The 23,603-nt window shown below is 44.6% G+C and overlaps 1 protein-coding gene across 1 annotated transcript in view; it reads right to left on the bottom strand.

Annotated features, from left to right (window-relative positions):
* The window catches only part of EPB41 (erythrocyte membrane protein band 4.1), a 2,030,480-nt gene extending 2,007,702 nt beyond the window's left edge, over nucleotides 1-22,778 (bottom strand). The window contains exon 1 of the mRNA XM_069622988.1: nucleotides 22,691-22,778. The gene's annotated coding sequence lies outside the window, so the exon portion shown is untranslated. The remainder of the gene's footprint in view (nucleotides 1-22,690) is intronic.
* Nucleotides 22,779-23,603: the final 825 nt, after the last annotated feature.

The following is a 23,603-nucleotide window of genomic DNA, read 5'->3' as shown; positions in this document are numbered from 1 at the left end:
AATGACATTTTCTTTGAATTTTTGTTCAGCGCTGGCCATACACAGAGCGTCCCTGAGCGCCTTACAAGACTCAAACGTTCAAGAGGTGGGAGGTGAAACAGAAGACAACATTTTCCACAATAGGATAGAAAGATTAGGATACACAGGCAATGACAGAGGAGGTGGTGAGACTGGATTAGGTGTGGGGAAAGAGGTATGTTTTGAGGCATTCGAGCTAATGGATACAAGACCACCGGTCACCCACGCCCAGGATAAATGTCACCAGCTCACATACATTAAAACCCCAACATTTCAAGCAGATGACACACATACACTGGAACATGCCATGGACCACAGGGGATAGGGTTAAAGAGAAGGCACAGGAGAAATGATAGGTGCTAAGTACACGGGGACAGAAGGGGCACTTGCCCCGATCTCTGTAATAACAGGGACAGGAGTGTAATTTTGCCCCTGTGTAAATTCTGCAACCATACACCAAGGGAAGAATAAAAAAAAACACTGATTTGGTGACATACTCTTCTAACTCTGGGCTGGCAGTGGCAGGGCTTCTGGATCCTCTCCTGGTGGGCCCAGGCTCAGTGAAGTGTTAGCATGCATCTTGAAAAATGTGCGAGTGCTGCTCACTTCCAAGTGGGAAGGTCACTTCTGCCTTGATTGGGAGGCGGGTGGAGGACAGGCCAAAGCGGTTTGCGGGAGTGGGAGAAGTAGGAAATCCTAAAGCAGAATGCTGCAAAAGACAGCTCAGGTTAGGTGACCGTTGTTCCGATGTTATACGTTTGGACTTGACTTGTTTTTTTCCAATTCCTGCTGCTAAATGTGGTGCTTGCATCTGGGGATGGGTTTGGTTTTCTCGCTACTCTCAGTGAGGGAATTTATGCTCCCATAGCTAAGTTAAAAATGTGGTTCGACCCGTGTAGCGAATATCAAAAGTTGGCACCCATTGGAGAAAAAATTACAACACAGACCCTCCGGGAGAAAAGGGGATTTGGCTCAGATTATAATGGACAAATTAGCTACTGGACCACCAATGTATCTGCCCTACAATCCAGCAACCTTGAGGCAGCGCCCACTGAGACACTCAGAAGGTACAGGAGGAGTTCTCTCGAGCTTGGTCTTATGGCCGCCAATGGCCACACCTGGTCTCGAAAGCACTATGCGAACTGAAAGCACTATGCGAACAAGCTCAGAAACCTTAATACCCTGCTCTGTCCCAAGGAAAATGATATTTTAGAGGACTGTCATTTGGCACTTCATTTTGCGTTGTCAGATTGGATACTTGTTGACTGCTTTTAATATACAGTTTCTTCTTTGAGCTTCTGGGAAGTATGCTTAACGATGCATCGTCCTTTATTTTGCAACGTAACTGATTTTTATAGCGAATGCTATTTATTTTTGTTATGTATGAACCTTCGATCTCAATTCGGAACACGCTCAGAGCGCCAACCGTTCCCTGCACGGTTGCGAAAGTAAGAGGACCGACTTCCGCTTGGGTAATTGTCGCAAACATTCCCATATGCCTTTTCTTCTTCCCACGCACCTACCAGGACCTCGCCCAGATCTGGTGTAGCAGGAATGAAACCATGACGTGGGATCAACGAAACCAACCCCGAACACTGAAGGCTCAATAACAGGTGCTGCTGTCACCCAAACGAATGGCGCTCGGTTTATCGCCCTCCAGCTCATGAAATGCTAGCTTTATGGCAAGGCAAAAGGGGCACGTGCCCCACATTGCTGCCTGATGCAAAGAAGTCTTTGCACATTTAAAAAAAATCATAAATCAGTACATTTTATAGTGTGCTGGTGAGGCTATTCGCCTGCTGCCTCACTGTTGGCAACTTGTACATCCCACACTGCTCAACTGATAATGCTTCCTGTGTTCACATACAGTGTGTGCATTTACTGCAACTCCTGTAGTTGCAAAACCAAAGTTGAAATTCATATTGATAAATGCGACTACCTCTATTGTTCAGATATCTCAGTGAGTTAAGCACTCGTTACAGAGATCAAGTATACCTTTCCTGTTCTATTTCTGAGGTTTATACACTTGCATGACAATATACTTTGGGGATACGAACACTTTACAAAACTAGGTCTATAGACCTAAATCACTAGATCGTTTTAGCTATAAAAAAAGAACCAAGAGGCCAAGTATACCTTTCCTGTTCTATTTCTGAGGTTTATACACTTGCATGACAATATACTTTGGGGATACGAACACTTTACAAAACTAGGTCTATAGACCTAAATCACTAGATCGTTTTAGCTATAAAAAAAGAACTTAACATCAATAAGGTGCTATTCTACTAATATGATCAGGATGAAGAGGGTAGTAAAAATTGGGCGCTAACCCCCAATCAAGAACATAAGGTGTTAGCAGGCAGAGGTGATTGGTTCCACAGTCTTGAGTTTGACTATCCAAAGTGTTGAGGCTCAAATGTCTCCTTTACCACCAGACTATACAGTGATCTTGGACAAATCATCTAGCTCACCGTATAGTGCTGTGCTGTCATCTGTGAAAAAGTTAGCACTCTCACATTTGGGTGAAATTGTTTAGGCCACTGCCTGCTCTTTCCTTCTATGTGGGAAATTTGAGCGGAAGAGATCTTACACAGAATAGAGCCAAGCCAGTATCACAGGCCATTGGCAAGATTATTTTCAGGTCTGCTTATTTGTCACAAAAAACTGCTTGTTTTTTTGTACAATTCCAAATGTTCTGCGCATCATGAATAACAATCCACAAATCTCAGTCTATGTGCTTATATGTGCACCTGCTTGGTGGCTTCTCACCTGTATCACTATGCTATGGTATGCGTACCTTTCTCGTTGCTACGGATCAGCCTCATGTATCGATGCTTGAGCACTTTTACATTCTGCGAGGCTGCTAATCAGAGATATTTGTCTATGCCTGCGTATGTGTTCCCTTTTCATAGAGGTACTCACCTATGTCCTGCATTAATAACACAGCTGGTATACCTGCTGCAGTGGCTTTTGTTAAAAAGTGCCTTGTATCAATGCTAAACCACAAGTATCCATGACGTGAACTGACAATGTTGTCCTTGAAATGCCACTTGTTTATTATTCAGATTCCAATAAGAATCAAGGTACCTTTAATGGAGTACCCTTTCTTATTGCATGACCAGATTCTGGATCACTCAATTTCTTTCGTTTGAGGGGGGGGGTCAAAATGTCTTAAAATGGCCCTGGTTAGATTTGCCCGCATATACGAGATCCTTGTTCCCCAGAGGTGGCTCCTGCTCACTGGGTGATTGAGGGATGCTCTAATTACCGGTAATCTTTACACCTAGTCCCACTCTTACTAGTCACACTCCATACCTCACCTCTTAGAGGCAGCCTAACTTTCATGCAGTTGTTAAATCCAAAAATCTATTTTCTCTGTTCAGGGTCATGTGCCACACCCCCACATCCCCCGAGAGCATACAATGTCGACCTCTGATAATCCTCCGGTCTCATACCGAAGGAGCCTGGGAGGGAGAGGCGGGTATCAGAAATGTGATGAAAAAGAGGTACTAGGTGTAAAGATTACCGATAAGTAATCAGAGCATTACCCCCACACCCTGAATTGTTTTTAGCCCAGAAGCAGACCTAAGAAAAAGAAGCCTGCAAAATTCCTGTAAAACAGCAGAAGCAACGCAGTAACCCGCCATGCCCAGTGCCTGTAATGCTGCATGAAAGTCCTCGGTGTAGTCCATGCGGTTGTCCGGCAGATGTCCATATACATGGTTTCCATGAGCCAATGACTAATGGAAGTAGAAGAAGTGTTTTGACCCTAACCCGCTCCCCAAAAATGGCAAACTGCTAGAGGTGCACATTGGAGCATCACAGGCCAAGTAAGTCAGAAGAGCTTCTCTTACCGAACATCAAGAGTGGTCAGGAGATCTAACTCCCCTTGAGCTAAATCTGTAGGAAGGAGGACAGAGGAGAATGATGTCCTGGGACATGTAAAACCTTGATACTACTTTGGGCCTGACCGTCGGGCTACTCCGGAGGGAAATAGCCTCTAGTGTGACCTCCAAGTATGGAAAACACCAAACAAGGAAGCCCAGTTCACCAATCCTCCTACTGCAGAAGTATTGTCCATCTTTATCAGCACTGGCCTGCCCCGGATCATGGGGGAGAAGACGAAAAGGGCCCTCCCGATTACTTACAACCTGCAAGCTACCTCTTGGGAACGAGAAGTTGATACATAGCATGCCATGACATGAATAGAATTTCTACATGAGCATCAAACTAACTTTGTGGGAAATGATATGGGACGCATGACGCTTTCCAAGTCCAAATGGTGTGTCTTAATGCGCTTGCCTGGGCATTCTCAAAGACACTGAGTTAATGCCACATGGGTAGCTCTTGGTGGGCGACTGTGAGTGCCAAATTAAGCAGGTTCTTCTAAGCAACAAACTGGGGCTAAAAATCTGCCAGCAATTTTAATCAATGATATTTCATGTTCCTCGCTTAACATTCCAAATGAATATATAAGCACCAGGGAGTCAAAATTATCACCAAGATCAACTGTTCAAAAAATAATGCCAACACAGAGAAGGTGGGCAGAGAACGGGCAATGCAGTAATTTGCAATCCCGTTAATTTTAAGGCAGGACAGCACATTTCACCACAATACCTATGGATGGTTCTATGTATGTGCATAGCTATGTTGTTTTCTATAGCCCGCACCTAGCTATGAAGCAGCAGAAGGGTGGTGTGGTGCAAGGGAGACAATATGAAGAATGAGGTGAAGGTATTAATGATGTAAAAGGTGGTATGAGACCCTCCACATTCGCGTTAGGTACTTGTAATAGGATTGGGAGTTTTAGCTCTCTAATAAGGCTTCTGAAATCTTGATTAGGAGATTGTTACAGGTATTTATTGGTGTTGCCGACACGTGTTTCAACCATCAGAGCTTATTTTCAAGACAATTGGTTCTAATGAGACTTATGGCCAAGTCCAGCTGTGAAATGGAGAGGTTCCCCTATAGTTATACTCGAAGGTAATCCACAGTCATGAATGAGTAGAAGAGGAGCCTCGTCTGACTCGTTCAAGTTCTCAGAGCGGCCACACCGGAATGATGTGTTCAGTATGCCAGTGAATGCGTGCATAGACCTCAGAATGTATAATGTTTGCCCAAGATCACAAGACGGCAATCTAATTGCTCGACCTCCCAATTTAAATTATTTTTCTCCTTGTGGGGTATGGACAAGGAAGATGGATAAATCCTCTGTCTAGGGCTCTGAAAGGGACCAAAGCAGAATCACAAAATAGGTGTGACGTGGATACATTTAATCAGTCTGAAAGCAAATCTGACAAACTGCGTGTCATATTCATGTAACTTTTCTCTAAAGTGCCCAGATACCTCTGAGTCAGGCGCTATATAAATAAAATAAACAAACAAATATACCTCTTCACTAGACTTTGTCAGGTCCCAAATATGAAAACATTAATGGGGCCTTTGGGCCAAGGGCGCGTAGGAGGTTGTAGCAAAGAATGAACATGAGCCAGGCGAGAACAGAAGTTATTAGCCATTATTCAAATTATAGGGCCAAGCCACATACAAAGATCCACTAAGAGCAAGATGGGCAAAGCCTATAATGATACGGAATGTTTGAAAGGTGAAAAAATGATATTAACCATTGAATTTACCAATTTTGTTCCCCCTCGCTCCTCCCAACCCATGTTGCGACTCACCTTCCCATCAGCAGTCATCCTTCGCTCTCAGTCTGTTTAACATCTGAGTTTTGAGGGTGTCAAAAGGCCTTTATTGGTAGTTATAGGTTGCATTGTAAAAAATGCGCTTAGCTGGCAACCCACTGAGCTTTCGTATAGGCCTGTCAACGAAATACCTATTCCAAGACTACATAAATACAATAATTTTCCATTATGCATTTACTCTATTATATTTCAACGGTTTTGCCACATTGAAAAAAAACATTCAAGAGGCAGGTAGTTCCAGATGGACTGGAAGGGGATTGGGAATTAACTCCCATCTCACCCACCTAAGAAGGCTTATCTGGTGATAGGTGCGAGTAGCTGGAATAGGTGGGTGGAAGGAGGAGCTAAAACTAGTGAGCAAGACACTACAGCTGGTGAGCAGCGCACGTGTGGAGGTGGCCTTTTACCAGTAGTCACTGTGAGGGCTAGCTCTAGGAGCCAGCGCCAGAGGCCACACCCCTCACCATATTCGGCATTCTGTGCAGATTGGTGAGATGAGTGGTTTGCCGTGGTGTCCTGCTGACGGGAAGAGTCTGCCTTACATTTCTTTCACAGAGGAGGAGTCCTGTTGTGTGCCTTCAAGTAACATTCTATTTAAACTCATTTGCCGGGCAGAGCATGGCATAGAGAATGGTGAGAGCAGTGGTTTGCCATAGTTGATCATATGATACGTGACCATCAGAAGACTCAGTGAGTACTCTGTACATTTGCGCATAAATATGAAGCCCACATTACGTAGCTCCACTGCACGTGTTGGCAAACGTGCACGTAGCCCCCTGGTGGAAGCAGCTCAATTAAAGAAAATCCGTTGAAGAAAATTATTATTATTATTATGGGACGCCAGTGCCTACTGCAGCTGAAGCTGCTACCCTGGATAATTCGCATAAGCCAATGACAAGCAAAACTGCTAAGCGCCCCCCCCTCCCCACTCGTGGATGAAGACCCGGCGTGGTCACCATGCATTGATGACAACCACTCTCTCTTAAAACTATGCTTGGATCTCCTGAGAAATTCATTGGGACAGAAAAATGGAATTCTTAATTCCTCTGTGAATTCCAATAATACTATCGGTACTCAATTATCTGAGACCCCTAATTTGCAATAATTATGATTCTATTAAAGCTCTTTAGGCTTGTTCAGTGATGAAGATTCTGATGATGAGACACTGTCTCATAATTCATCCATACAGAGTCAGCCTTGGGAGGCAACTTCATCTTGCTCTTCAGTAAACGCGGTGTTAAACTCTATTGAGGCACTTTTTGTTCTCTGCTCTACCATGGTGGCGGACACCAGGAGTTGAAATTTGTCTCGGGGAAGAGTCGTTGATGCTATCCTGCACACACATGAGCAGAATAACAAGCAGATAGACAGTGTGCAGACAGAATTGTTCCCCACTCACACCAACAATGACACAAGCATCGGACCCACTGATATATTGCCCATCATTGATCTTACAACCCAAGTACTGGTTATTGCCTCCATTGATGAAGAAATTAGTGCTGTACCTGACGGTAGCTCTGACACTTTCCAGAACATGTCATTGGTTATTGCCAATGACATTGAGACTATGGCGGCATGTGGTAAGCACACAACAGAAGTGCTTAAAAGGCCTAAAGTACATAGGAGACGGAAGGGTGGCATTGGACAGCCTCCCTACGCCTCCGGAAGGCGTTACTCCCCATCAGGAAACAGGGGGCAGTCTTGGCGCCTCCACAGACTACTGATACTAGTTTGTACGCTACTGGATCAATTTCTGACGCATTACCGTCTTGCAGCATCATCTGGGATTTGTGTACTGCAACAGGGTCTAAAAGGGTGATTTATATCCAAGAACGCGGTACATCCCGACAGGTTCAGCTGCATGGCCCTATTGATAGATGGACTTTCAAAAAATGTAACATTGGTGCCACAGGCCCACGTGGCTAATGGTATTGCTAAATGCACTGCGTTTGACCCATGCCTAACATCCAGGTTGGCAAATGGAGTGGCAATGCTAGCTGTAAATGAGGACACAGCCTTATATGTCCATTTAGCTTCACCTGGTAATTTGGTGCGCCAAATGTTGCTGCAAAAGCAGTTAGTGCACCATATGTGAATAATATGCATACAGATAGCCTAAAGACAGCAGGCTATAAAGGACCTAATAGCCAATATGACAGCCACGTGACCCATAATAATGAGGAATTTGCAACTTGCTTCGATATACATCTTCAGACGAGTGCAATATCAAGGGGGCCATGAAGGAGCACACAAGCCTATGATGATTTACTTTTGGGTAAATGTTGGAAGAAATAAACCCTCGAGCTTCTAGCCCATTTATGAACCGTGGTTTCATAATTAATTTATTCCAGAATATCCCTGCTCTTAGGAATATCCAAAGTGAAGATATTGCCCTTGTGGAACTACCGAATGCTAGCAGTCCGACTAATTGGGCAGTAATGGAACTTGCTTTGTTGGTAGTGACAACCTTATTGAGCGCCTATTATTTGGCTTTTTGGAAATTGGGTTTCCAGTTGGCGGTATGCCGAAAGCAAATCAACATATATAGATAAAGAGTGTCAGAAAATTCAACTGTCGCTTTATTGACTAAATCTATAGCCCCCACCCCACACCCCTGCCAATGAAATGATGAGTTTGCTGGCCACTATGACTAGCACAAAATCCATCACAGCCACCCAGAAGGATGTTGATAAATGGATCCCTGAAACCTTCCTTTGACCTGCTCTAGCTAAGTCGGGCAAATGGTCTTCTTGGAATACCTGTGGATTTAATTAATTTTTGGCCAACCCAGTTGGTTTATCATTGCGATTGACCAGTGATGTTTTTTTGTTGCAGGAAATGATTGGGACAGAACTACACAGTGAAGAGTGGATAGGTCATGGTATGTGTACCGTTGGGCATGCTGTGCCCATATGTAAAGCACCTGGTTGGGGACATTGTTTAGAAGCTCATGGCTTAATGTGCCTTAATGCTAAGGAGGGTAGGGGTGCGCCATTACAGGCAACTTGGTCTAATGGCAAATCACACTCTTGTCTGGACTGCGTTTTTATAAATCATGAATTTAGGCACCTAAGCAGTGACATCTCATACAGGCCTAGTACCTTTAGTGATCATATGTTTCTGAGTTGGACATGCTTAGGAGCAATATGTAAATCTATACAGAGACGTAAATGCTTTGTAATTCAAGTGAACAACCAAGGCAACAGGCTAATAAGGTAAAATGCTAATATGACGAGGTTTAATATATATGCACTTCTGGGGCACGAATGGATGGTGAATCTGCTGATACATTATAAATAACTGTGACATGAGTAAAACAATGGCACCGATTTTTGCCTGCCAAGAATTATGACACATTATAAACTTTAGAAAGCGCAAAGCAGGGGGTCGTTTTGATGTGGCTATTTATGACCACAAAAAAACAATATCGCAGAGATGGGGTAGCTTTAAAAAGAACTACTGACTTCACTAATACAGAGTGGAAAGCTGCGATAACTCTGCTTGGCACAAAATACAAAAAATGGTTACGCCACCATATGGGCTCCCTACAAAGTGCTAACTGGAGTCACAGGTTTAAGCTTCTGCATACCAACGAGAGTGGGACATTCTGGTCCCACTATCGAGGTTGCACTGCTGGACACTCCGCTAAAGAACTTAATCCAATTGCTGAGGTGGCATGGCTGGCTATCATCTCAACACTGTGTTATGATGATAAAGTGGCCAAAACTGTGCCGAGTGTGAGGATGGTCAAACCTGGTGATGGCATAAAATTGCGCCCCTCTAGAGCGCTGGGCCCAGACGCAGTGCCTAATATTGTATATAAACTGAATCCAGATTATTGGACACAGGTCTTGGAGCGTTGGTTCAGACACATTATAGAAACCGGTTCACTACCTAGTAGTTGGACTGATTCTATATTGATACCGGTACATGAGATGGGCGATCTACAAGACCCCACTAATTTTAGGTTAATGGCTATGCAGGATTCTTGTTCCAAGATCTTTGCTATTCTGCTCCTGAGAAAATGAAACATATGGACTGGAACCAGTGGGCGACTTTAAACATTTCAAACAGGATTCAGAAAGTCCCATAGCACAGTACTTAGCATCTGTGTGTTGCAATATTTTGCCGCAGAAATGCATGCTAGTAAACAGAAACTGTATCTGTCCTATTTGGACTTTTCTATGGCATTTGACTCCATTTCCCGCCCTTTGCTCTGGAAAAAACAGCGTTCTTGGGGCCTGTATCCCTCCCTCTTCTGTTTTTTATGGCCTTGTATCAGGATACCAGGGTGGCCATTCGCCTTAACCAAGAGGGGGACTTCTCATCTAAGCTCGAAGTAAATATTGGGCTCAAGCAGGGGTGCATATTGGCACCCCTGCTATATGATTATTTGTTTCTGATCTAGATGAAACCCTGCGAAAGACCCACAACTTTCCTCCACGGATTGGAGTTGCGCCCACTCCGTGGTTGCTGTATGCGGATGATACAGTCCTTATGGACTGCACTCAGATTGGACTTCAGCGCTAAATCGATGCTCTCCAGAGTTATGCTACTACTGACCGACTTGTCATTAATGCGTTAAAACAAAGGTAATGATACTTTTAGCATTTATATATATATCATTGGTCGTAGGAGCAGGGGGAGAATCATTTGTCTGGAAACTCGAAAACTCCACACTAGCAGTGGCTGAGAAATATATTTATCTGGGTTTCCCCATCTATGCAGCCCCGTCCCACATGGGTTATAAGAAGCATGTGAAGACATAAAATGATGGGGAAGTGATCAGCAGTTAGATGCTATCTGGCTACCCATGGGGGAATAACATTGAGGGGCTGTTGGTTGTATACACCTCGAGCATCGTTCCTGGGTTAACCTACGTATTGGAATTGCTTTCGGAACCTCAGGTTGGATGGCTGGATAAATTGGAGGGGAAGATCCTTAGAACAATCTTGGGGATCCCCAGCTCCGTTCCAGTGGAGGCTCTCCGTCTGCAACTGGGCATGCAATCTCTGTGGGCCAGCTGGTGTGTGAAACGCTGCAAGTTATACCTTTCTTTGACTACTGCCCTTAACAATGGCCAAACGATTATTTTGCGCTAGGTTGCAAGTATCTTGTTCCAACTCATTTTTGTTGCCCTAAAAACAACTGCATGTGTGCATTTTAGAAATATCGATCTAGATCCGGATATTAGTTCTTTTTCGACTGTTAGAATGGTTGGTGCTGTCACGTTAAACAAAATGAGATCTAAGACACAAGTTTGGAATAGAGCATGTACTAGCTCTCTCCCTAGTGGGGAAAAAAGGTATGGGGAATATAGTAGGCAAGGATTTTCGATCAATAAACCTTGTGACTATGTGATGAAAAACTTGTAATAGAGATCTAAGGAGATTTTTCAGCTATTTGCGCTCCAAAATATTACTGACCTATGCATACACTGGGGCATGGACTAAGGTCCCCTGTGATAAGAGGTTATGTAGAATATGCAGCACAGAGGTCGAGACAGCTGGTCATGTACTAACACAGTGCCCTAATTTAAATGAGCAATACCAAAAGGGATACCACACTTTTGTATCGCAAATATGGAACGTGCAGGGTGAGCAGTTTTGGAGCACACCAACAGGGCCTGCCTCATGGGTGATTACTAGTGCAGCATACCACATATGGAAGGAGGTATTGGAATTGATGGGGGTGGGGGTAGTTCTACCGTCCCTCTGGATTCGTTTCCTATAAGAATAAGGAACTAGGATAATAGGTTCCTTTTTATTTGTACTTTCTTTCTTTTAACATGTATTGAGTGTATTGTTACGAGAATGGTTTACATTGTATCATAATCATAATGTGCTACTTATTTGTATTGTATTTGTGCTTATGGTTGTAATATTTTAACCAAATGCATAATAAACATTTTTTTTAAACACACATTCTGCCACTTTTACCAACACCAAATCCACACGCAGGGAGATCCAGTACACTGATTGCTCCTTACCATCACCGAACTAAGGAAACGCTTCCAAAACCGTACGAATGGTCTAATCACGAGCGGCATCATGGACATCTCCGTCCACAATGCAACCACAGGGAACGGGGTGCCAACTTTTCCTTTGACTACCGCCTTGCACACAATGCGGTTAAAACTACATTTAAAAAAAAGAAACCTCTCTGTTGTGTCTATAAACAAGATAGCGTACTATTTACAGACAATGTTCGTGCAAGTTTGCAACCTCAAGGTCCTGTTTAGAAGAGGTCCTTGTATTATTATCTGGCCCCAGTGGCACTCCATGGTTCGACCTGCAAGAGGGGAGGCTGAGTGGGTCCTGTCGGAGACCCAACCTGTGGCTAGTCCCAGGAGCTATGCGGCAGGCACAGCCAGAAACCAAAACAGAGAAGGCAAAGAGAAATGGTTCTTAAAGCTCCCGCATAGGATGAATAAAAAACGTCTCCCCTGACCGGCCAAAACCTCGATGCGGTCGGTCGGTAAAAGTCTACATCATCCACACTCCGCACAACCACGCCTCTTACTGGTAAGATGCACTCGAGAGGCCACTGTCACACAGAGATGGACGACCCTTTCAATTACGCTACCAGTGGCCACGATTGAACAATTCGATTACCCTGGAGACTCGAACTAACACTGACCAATTACTACCGAAAACCGTAGGTTTATCAAAGGCTCGAACGAGAGCAACAAATATCGATCAGGAACTCAATAAAGAGATCGATGGCTGTAACAGTGATCAATGACTGATTTACATCCTTGCAGGACCCGATTACTATCAATAATTACCGATCAGCAACCTTACCGAGACCGGGCGTGTGTAAAGATGGCCAATGACTTTACCGATCCGCGACGGTGCCTGCTGCCTCTGGGTGAAGTTCTCTCTGCCTGTGCTCCAGCCAGCAGGAGGGGCGGAAACGCAGAGTCGGAGCCGAGAAAATCCGCAGTGCTGTCCTGGCACAGCATCCTCACCCACCTCTGCCAGAGGAGGCAAGGCTTACCGCCGCTGGCCGGGCTGCCTTCCCGCCGCTATCAGGCTTGGGGTCAACAGGCTGTGCCCTGCGCAGGCACTCGTGCAACACCCCGCAAAACCATCCCTGCTGGTGGGTTAGAAATCCGACATGACAGGGCAGTCCCGGCACTTCTCAGAAGGGTTGCTAGAAACTTGGACTGTACAGCACTTCGCAGCTTGACGACTATACCTTTAAATGAGCCAATTCCAGAACTTCGAATTGGGGCTAGTACGAGACAGTAACATAACTTCCTAGCAGCGCCGCACCGTGTTTAAGTGGACAGTGCAGGCACTTCTCAGAACCTTTCAGCAGGTACAGGGTATAGTGAAACCAGCAGAAGCACTTGCGTTAGACGTCCAAGGTGGGTGCACGAAGGAAGAGCGGGTGCAGCTGCCATATTTCTTAGACTTGCACGCCTGACCTCTTGGCAGTCTTGTCCATAAAGCCCGTTGACCTTGTCCATCAATCCGTGATGAGACAACAACTATTGTTGGGCAATGCTGCAGTGCCGCCCCAAGCGAGGTCAGGTAACTGCTGCCCCATGGCAGCAGGCCCCAGAGAGGGGCAGCACCATCCCCCAGGGGCACAGCTCCCCTCGCTCATCCACCAGCAAGGAGACATGCAGTCTCCACCCTGCTAAGTGCAGGAAGGCTGAGGTGTGAAAGTACACCTCACCCTTCCACAATAACAAATGGGTGCTAAGCACCTTGGGGAAGCAAGGTCAGCCAGGGCTCAGACAGTCGGTAGCAAGCTGGCCTGGGGGCTGGCTTCACAGCCCCCACAAATACACTACAAAGACCCAGGGGCAGCCCAGGGTCCTATTTAAGGAGCACTTCGGCTCAGAAATATACAGCTTGTTTGTGGACCATGCACGGGGACCCAAACAACTAGAGAGTTTGCTGTGTACTCAGCGTCTCTCTCCTTTTCTTTTACGCAAACCCTCCCACCCTAGAAAAAGGGAGAAGAGCAACGGAAGGAAAATCATAACACCCTACGGTGACCACAACAAGTTGTGGGACAAAGAAGGCGACACGGTCTGAGGGGGTAACCTCAGGACCCGGTGCCCAAAAGTAATATATGATTACTGATATTCAAATATTGTTTATGTTGCCATAACCATATCTGTAACAATAAAAACCTACAGCCTTTTTATTGCCAACACCTGACCGAATGTTGTGGTGTAATAATTATGGCGGGGGAGGGGGTCTATCAGACACACATCCACACAACAAAGGCAAGGTTGCCTGCATATGGATCCAGCAGTCTATTACCAGGGAATGCAAGTCCCCCAGGCAACGCTTCACACAGGGGTGGGATGGGTGGATGCAAGCGAAGGATTGGTGCACACCAGGAAAAGCAGCTCTCTTTGGCCCAGTGGCCATGCAACACACTGGAAAAGGCTGGTAGCGAACCAGACAGTGCGCTTCACTCAAAGATAACATGATTGAAATCAAGGCTGAGGCTAACAGCTGCCTGCTCCAACTCTGGGACTATCCATGATCACTAGTGGTGCCTACAAAAAAACCTGTGCGCATGGGGAAATCACTGCCCATCCATCGCCTACACAGACAGACAGCATTCCTCCTTGAAGACACTACTCAAGAACTGCCACAGACTGGGAGCCAGTTGTCCAACACCCAAAGGCTGCACTTCACCAGCGAGATTCCAGCCAAGGGCTTGCAGACCATGCAACACAGGACCTGAGCCACAAAGATGACCCACTCTTCACCAATAGCAATACCAGACAAGAACCAGGCACCAGCACACACTGCAAAGGGGTGGGAAGGGAACCCACAGTCACCAAAACGAGATACAGAATCACAGTAAACTACAAGTAACGTCAACCAGCACAGACAGAAGAATGCTGCACCAGCAAAGAGGCCACACTCCCCCATGGTGCAATGCCAGGCAAGGAAATTCCAGAGAGCCAAAAAAAACGGCACTCACCCAGGGATATGTCAACCAAGAAAAAAGAAAACACTTGTGCTTAAAGGCCACAATTCACCACCAACCACAGATACCAGCCAAAAACCACTTAGCTGGAGACCACAGCTCGGTCAGGCCCAAAGCTCTGTCAGGCCCAGAGAAGAGCACAACCAGCAAAGACATGAGAAGCTCAGTTCCTTTGGTCTCACAGAATACACGACACGCACAGAACTGGAACACAGCTCACCTCAATCGCAACACAGAACTGGAACACAGCTCACCTCAATCGCAAAAGGCTCGCTGTACCCTATTCACGCCAGCCATGAACCAAGGCAGACAGAGAAATGTAGCTTCCCTGGCTTATCAAGTCACTCTAACCGTAGGATGTGCCGGGCAATAACACCACTGTGTCAAGATGCCTTGTAACGCACAATAATCGGTAGCAACCCAGCCATCTTGGCTTTGTCATTAATGACAAAATACTACCGTAAAATGGCCTCAGATTTTATGAGCTGTCCTATGAAAACCACGTGCCTCTCATCGCAATAACTCATGAATGCATAACATGATAGTTGTACTGCTTGCAGGTCCGAAAAAAAATGGAGTTCAGGTTGAATGTTAATTTGAACTTTTATCTTAACTACCTACTTTTGGGTGGGACTTGTAAGGAGCTGGGTCATTACATGAAAGCGGCAGCAGCCCTGCAAATTGTAATTAAACTGAGAGGTCATTTTGCGTTCAAAGGGCCTTTTGCATTTGGTTAATGATTAGCATTACCTTACAATAACATCGAAACGTGGAACAAGGGGGAAGTGCTCCAATTACAGTCAACTACAGGGGAGTATTTCAGGAAAAAAAGGTAAAACAATGAGAGGCACGTCTTCTGCACTGAGAGCAGGCAAAAAATGGGGACTGGGCTATAGCTGCACTCCAGACTCCAATGGTCGTTATATGCCGTGGCTGTCTAAACATAGGCTGGCCACGGGAAATGGACGAACACGGCAAACCCGCCAGCGAGAAGAACCTTCCAGGAGGTGGCCCTATGCAACAGGTTCTCAATTCCACTAGCCCCAGGTCAGGTGCGAGTAGTTCACAGAGTCAATGGGAAATACTTATCAGTAGCATAAGAAAACGCTTCAGCACTGGATAGGCTACTCGCAACCTATATTGCATAAGCGGAGATCTGAGACACCCTCAGAACTGCTGAGCAACAAACGGAAGCTCAGCACTTCCTTCAGCCTGTGTTGTCCCTCTGGGACCGCAGGGCGCCATGAACAGCCTCCTACGACTCTGTGGTACACGCTCAGCCCAAAGGACATCACACCACCAGAGTCACTACCTCGGATTGAAATAAAGGAATCTCATAATAGCACTTCGTGGCAAATTGTGTAAAGCATCCACTTGGAATTGGTTATTGATGGGTGTCTAACACACCCCCGGCTCCATGACTTGGGTGTCTAGGTCTCGAGGGCAAGCAGCTATTTCATTCGCCAGGGTGGCCCATCAATGAACGTGGAATGGATGTACACGTTTGTAAACAGCTGTCCACCCCTGAATTTTACAATTTGGAAAAGGTTATTAATAGAGGAATGACTCAGCACATTCTAACTCACCATACTGGACTATTTTAAATTATCCCCCAAATGAGCAATCAATTTAACTCCCGCGGGCACGCACTTTAAAATTCAGCAACGGTTACAAAGTCACACAGATAGATTACTGGAAGCCTGACATTGTCCTGCAGACGCTACATTTCATCTGAAAGCAAGCACAGGAGCACATTGCATCATCGAACTGAAGACACACGAGATTTATACCTATAAGGCAATTTCATTCTCAGTTATGTGGCCTACTTGATAGTGTAGGGATACAATGTGTCCCAGTGTTTACTTCCAGACAGGATATAGCCTCAGAAGAACAATGCCAGGTTTTGAGTGCTCACTTAGGGGCTAATTTACATGTAGTCTATTACTACTCACCAAGGTGCTACTGATTATTATTTCAATGATTTTTTAAAAATCATTTGAAAATTGTTATTGACCTCAACTCAGCCAATCACAATGTTTGTTCGGAGTGCAGTCAACAACTACTGGCATTAACTATTCTTACTTCAAAAGCAGGGAAACAACAATGCACTTTAGGGTCAATATTTCTTTCATCAAGACTCTTCCTGCACTGGAAGACTTTATTTTTGCCACAACATACAATTTACCTCACCAAAGAGAAAGCAAAAAAATAACAAAATGCTTTCACTTTCTTATAGAGAAACCGTTTAGTTTTATGTGACGCCCAAAGCATGCACATGTCAAACCCACTCGAATTACACTAAGTTTACAATGAAAATGCTCAATTTAGAAGACAACCTTGTTATTTTAATACCACAACATAAACCACATTTCATTTACTAACTCAATTTCCCAATTTACTTTACTCGCTATTAGAGTACTTCTCCACCAAAACATATGTTGTTACTGGCACTATGTCCCAATAGACTTCTAGCTCTTGGGAGGAGTCTTCATCGCTTTGTATAATGACCCTTCTCCAACTTATAGCCCAAGGTGAAGGCAGACCATTATCTACCGATAATGACATCCCCCCTCCGGCTAGAAGGCTATATTATGCACGATATCACTCATTTAAATCTATTCTCGCGGCAGTGCAATGTCTCAGATAAGCTCTCATTCATTTGGAATATATATCATACTAACTAGCGGTTCTGGTGAGTGACTTTACCTCCTATTCTCAGAGAGGTGACTGCATTGTAAACTGTAAAAATCCTGTCAGCATTCGGAATACTATTCTAATTCTCCAATGCAAATTCTGCTGATAACAGAGATCTGCTTATGTTGTGGGCCTGTTGGGGATTGCAGAATGGTGATCAGATGCACTTGCATGCAAGATTACTCAAGGTAAATGCGTACACTTATATACTTATGGAAATTGACATAACAGTTGCTAATATTTGAAGTAATTTTAACAATGATCACATAACTAATAATAGCAAGAAGGAACAGTAACATTATTAGCTTACATAAAGAATGCAGGAAGTTAGATAGTCAGGCACAGTGTTGCTAGAACCTGTAGCCCCTTGGGTCTCAGCTCTTACCCATCTAAACCATAGGCTTAATTTTAGGACAGAGAAACCCAAATGGGGCCTACTACCTTACTGCACGTTCCAAACTGCCCCATATAATGAAAAAGATCAATATTAAATCATGCTGTGTCCATCTGTACAATCCATATATTAGGTAAAATAGAATAGCACTATCAAAAAACTTGTTACAACGAATCTAGAAAACAGTTCATACAAACTTAAAAACCTCACACATAAAAGGAATAATCCGCAATTTTCCAATAAGAAAAAATCACTCCACCTCTGCCAATTATTCCAGACTGTCACACACGAAATCAGACAAGAAGTCGAATCAGCCAGTAGAAATACCAATATATAAATAAGTATAATAATCATATACTATTACTAAGTACCCCTGCTCTGCAACCTCGTCCACCGCATCTCCCACGCCCAGTTTGAGTATTTAGATACACCAAAGATAACATGTGTTCTGTAAAAAGTGCTTGCTTTACAGATGAAGCAGGAGATGGCTAAATACTGGCATTAGACAATAATTCCTAGGCTGGTTATACAGAGAACAGGCAAGAAAAAAAACAATGAGCAGCATCCTCCTGAACTATGATGCAGCTTTGGCATAGATGATACAGCCCGGGGTCATAATGACGTAAAGGTTGCCAATTGCAGAATACTTAAGCATATTTTGGTACACAGCAACCTAACACAGCTGGGGGTTCAGCAAAATCAAAGTATGGTCATACTCAAATGTCGATTTGAAATTATGGTAACATATTTATTTCCATTCAGGATTAGGTCCCTCCGATATAATAACTCAAGTAATGCTGCTTTATAATTCCAGAGTCAATGGGAGTTCACAGTTTTAATACAACATAGAATGATTTCAAAATTAACCCGGATACTGGATTCCCAACTCAAAATATACGTGGAGATAAGGGTTACCAACGAGTCCAAGCAATTTCTTCAAGATCGATGTTCCCTGTGCACATAAGGACCACATCACTGGCATTTCAAATCTGGATCGCATATCCCATAAGTGGGCTGTGAAAGCAGTATGGGCCCCACAGAGCTCCAGAGCTGATTGAACTGCTCTGCCACCAAGGCACTTAGAGAATCTCTCTATTGCCCCTCCTCCTCATGCCCCTCTTCTAGTGAGCATCAGCGAGGGTCACTTTATCATTGGATCCTTCCAATTCAAAGCTGTACATTTTCCCACCCTTTTACCATGTAAATAAAAGGGGCAAGTTGAAGCCTCTATTTACACGGCATACATTTTGTTTTATCAAGGTTGAGCAATATTCTTTTCTGGATGCATATCTTATCAGACAAATAATTTGACGCTGCAGATTTTGCAGTGTTTTTTTAAAGAAGAACATCCATCACCTGTAAAGTGGAGGATACCTACACTATCTGTGCAGAAATTGTGCATCCAACCCAGTTTAGGTATACTTATGTCAATATCATTAATGATCGGCGAGAAAAAGAGGGGCACAACAACGCACCCCTGCCACACCGCTGTAGTCACCGGAAATGGCATTGCTTTCCCCTGCATACCCCGCCATCTACTACAAAGTTGTAAATAGTTTGAATAGCTCTGGCCAGCAAGGGCCGGGTTGCCAGATGACTCCCTGTCATGAGATTACAACCTACTCCACTCCCGGGATTAGCTTGTACCTTAAAATAACCTCAGACACTACAACTCAAAACAAGCAATTGCTGGCGAAGCGAAAGCCAAGCACAGGTATATGGTCTTCTTCCTGTCACTCCTGAGCAATGGAGAGACTTATTCCTCCTAGAGTGACACATAAATCATGCTGTGGTATCATATTTGAAGTAGACTTTACATCAACATGCCAGATAATGGCAAAAACGGTTTTTGCCCCAAAAACATGGCTCTCTACTCACCTCAGATATCCATGTCCCTTCAATGGACGAGGAACATGCCACCAGCCCACCCCTCCCAACCCCATAACGGTTGTAACAGAGCTTGACCCAGAAACCCATTTCCCTCTACCCGCCCTAGAGACCATTCGATTCACTAGCACCACATATCCCTGTCCCTCCACTTGTTCTAGTTACTCCTCTCTCCTCTGGTCTTTTTCCAGCCCCAACTGTCCAGATGTGCTGTTCACTCCCCTGCGCCTCAAGTGCCCATGCTCCTAATTTTGCCCCAGGTGCACCTGTCCCCTCTACCACTTGCCCCAGATGCCCTTTGTTTTCACTTTTCCCTAACTACTCCTGACATCACAATATGCTTCGATTTCCAAGAGCCTATTCTGGACATATAGATAACCCCACCCATCGTCTTCCCTGGTCTAAAAGGATGACTTTAGAGACCATCCTGGGGTCATCTAATGATCATCGAACTACACTACAAGTCATTCCCACATCAGACGTCATCACGCTGTTAAAGTCATCAGCAAATATCTCAGAATGGTGGGTGATTTGGGGATGACCTTAGGATGACTTAAGGAATATGCTAACATCATCCTTATTTTATAAAACTCTTTGTTCCTGATGCTTTAAGGATGACTTGCTGATCACTTCAAGAGATTACACGTTTGTCACTGATGATTTGGGATGATTCTGGGATGACCTGCTGATTACTTCAAGACCATTGCCATGAAACATGTTTGTTCTTGATGATTTGGGGATGACTTACTGATTACTTCAGAACAACAGCGTTTGTAGGATGATATGCAGACCAATACAGATTGTCATTCCTCTTTTGCTTAGTTGCACTTATGCTGTATGACCCCTTCCACTGTGGCAAGGGTAAAGCCTGAGACTATGCTATGTTGGGCCAAAGTGGAAGCCAGAAGCCTAAACATAGCATGCACCCCGTGGGTGAGAATCCTTTGCCATCCCAGTCAAAAGCAAGCCCCCAGCACCCTCACAGTCCCTAATGTGGCATGGGTAAAGCTTCAGACTATGTTGGGCCAAAGTGTGTAACTAGTAGAAGGGGCTATGACCCAAAATGGAAAGGCCCCAGAGAGGAGTGCAGTGTAAATATGAAACATGCAATTGTAAGTTAAAGAGGATGGGGCTTAGATGAATGTATACAATAAGAAGTGAGGGAACTAAAGGGAATATGGTTACATTGTATAGGGTTAACCAATCATGTGTGGGGGTTGACTCTATAACAAAACCTTTGGGAGTGTTTTAACTGTTGCAAATTGTATATAATGTGTGTTTTTTGTGTGGTTCGGTGAGACCGGTTAGTTTCACTCTTTGATGTCATCTAACCCCTCCCGGTCATTTGTACAATGAACGTGCTTTACGGACAAAGCATGTACGTACTCTTTAAGGGTGGGCCTGCTTTTGGTTATGATAATCAAAAGGCCCATTCCTACATTTGGTGCACCTTGGTGGGCCTGCTTTTGGTTACAGTGATCAAAAGGCCCATTCCTACACCTTTCTGTGCATTGATTATTGGTTCTCTCTTGTGCGGTATCCTGTCCCATCTGTAGATATAATTCCCTAAAGATGTTTCTGTATTGGGGTTGGGGATGCTCACGCTGACCCCAACCCTTCCAGCATCTAAAATTCTTCAGAAACAAGAAGCAAAAGAGCCCCTGTACCCCATTTGAGTGTACTGATGTTGCAGCCATTTTATACTCGCATCCAAAAACTTAAGCTGTCCAAATGAGCATGTTTGGTTCATGGCTACCAACATTTTAATGTTAGGGTGAGTATTGTGAACCGTAATGCGAGCATCAAGCCATGCATCGGTTATGAATTTAGAGATTCACACATACAATCCTTTTATCACACACTTGTTTTGATCAAACATTGAGATCTCTGATCACTGTTATAGTCCTGAAATGCTCTGTGATTTAATCCAAAGCATACAGGAATCCTCATTGGTGCTATTTGTCCCATTTCCCACTCTCATAGAGGCATTTTGAAAGAGTACAATAAGAGTGTACCAGACTGTCCATCTTGGAATGATAACCTTCTATCAGAAAATAATTCATATGGTTAGTCTAGTATTACCCCTTGCGAAATACAAGTGAGGTAGTACGAACAGGACACCTGCAACACAGGGCTAGTGGTCAGTGGGCCATCAGACCCTGGTAGGCTGATCACACTGCAGTGCGCCAGTACAGACAGTTTGAAATTGCATTCAGGCAAGGCTGTCCTGTCCCTAAGAGCAGGTGACAGAAAAAAAAACGTTTACCTGGGCAGCAACAGCTGTGTTTTCACATTAGAATTCCATAGCTCTCAACCATTTGTGTTGCAAAGGCGGGTGAAATCACCGGATTTTGTTTTTGGCGGGTGAGACGCCCATTAGAATGAATGGGCGTGCAGGAGGCTTGGCGGGTGAGTCAGCCCTTTACAGGGCGGGTGACACCCGCCAAAAGCGGGTGAGTTGAGAGCTATGGAATTCTTCTGTAAAGTACTTGAATTACAATGTAATCAAACCAGCTTAATGTATACAGCAATTATTTATTCATATTGAGGAGGGGTTTTGTCGCATGACACAGAGGTGTAGTTTGGGAATTATGTGTGCCAGTAAAAGGGGGTGGAGGGGGCATTCTGATGTTTCGCCCTGGGCACCAAGTTGGCTAGAAACTGCCCTGTATTTAGTCACTTACACCAGAGCAGGGTCTGTGTATGGGCTGCAGTTACTGTGTCTGCGAGCATTCCAGAGCCTGAACCGTACCGTAAATGAGCTTAGGAGCAGCTACCGTGTCTACGATGCCAACAACAACAGGCTGCCCTGTGTAATTAATTTCAAAACCAGATGTTTAGAAAGTCACGTACTTACATTTAATTTCAACATGTGACAAATACAATACAACGAATTACAGCTTCAACGTGCATTTCCAGAGGTTGCAAAAGGACTCCTCTTAACAATATAACAAAGGGGCAAGGACGTCTAAGTTAATGGATGCTAAATGCATATAAAATTCACTACAAGAGCTGGATCATATGCACTCACCTGACGCTGCCTGGAATCAGGACATGAGCGCTTAGCGAGGGGTAGTGTCTAGTTCCCACCCGAGAAACGGACCCTAGCAACGCTCCGCCTCCACTTCATCACGTGGGTTGCTTTGCATCACGTGGGTTTCAACGTTCACTTCGTCATCTTTTTCGCAGGAGCGGGAAGGCAAGACGTTGCACGAGCCGGAGAGATTCCTCCATTGCAAAGCACATTTTGTATAGTTGCTTGTTATTTGGTGCTTGAATTTGGTTTATGGTAAGTCTTAAAGTTATTTCATGGTGATTGTCACTTTAATGCAGAGCGGCAATATTGGGTAGGGGGTATTTCTGTGTATTTTAGGGGGTTGTAATGGGCTTCAGAGGTGAGATTTACTTAAAGTACAGGCGATTCAGTATTGTTTTTGTCGTTATTTCAGTGTATTTTGGGGATATGTAATGTGCATCACAGGGGTGAGGCAATATTGGGGAGGGGGTATTTCAGTGTATTTTGGGGATTTGTAATGCGCATCAGGGGTGAGATTTACTTAAAGTACAGGCTATTACGTTCTTTTGGGGGTTTTCTCATGCAGATGGGCCATTTGCCTGGGTGAGATGTGTTTTATAGAGTGGGGCTGGGCACAGCGTGTTCCTCCCTTCCCAATGGGACTTCCACTGTACTAGTGAACAGTACAGTGAATATAGTTAGTTATCCTCCCCACTGGGGGGGGCTTGGAGGATTTTTTATGTGCGGCAGATGGGGATATGTATGGGCAGCAGATGGGGATATGTGTTTTATGCAGACAGACGCATTTGGGTATGAATTTCCAGCATAACAGTTCCGTTCTTTTTTTCTCCTGCATGGGGGGCGATTTGGCATTCCCCGGGGAGGGGGTTGTTCATTTGCCCCTTTGCAATGTGTGGCAGAGAAGGCT

Source organism: Ambystoma mexicanum, chromosome 11 (assembly GCF_040938575.1).
Source record: "Ambystoma mexicanum isolate Mex_15411 chromosome 11, UKY_AmexF1_1, whole genome shotgun sequence".
In the NCBI taxonomy this organism is placed as follows: domain Eukaryota; kingdom Metazoa; phylum Chordata; class Amphibia; order Caudata; family Ambystomatidae; genus Ambystoma; species Ambystoma mexicanum.
The sequence above is the reverse complement of the archived record's forward strand: the minus strand, read 5'-3'. Positions and strand labels throughout refer to the sequence as shown.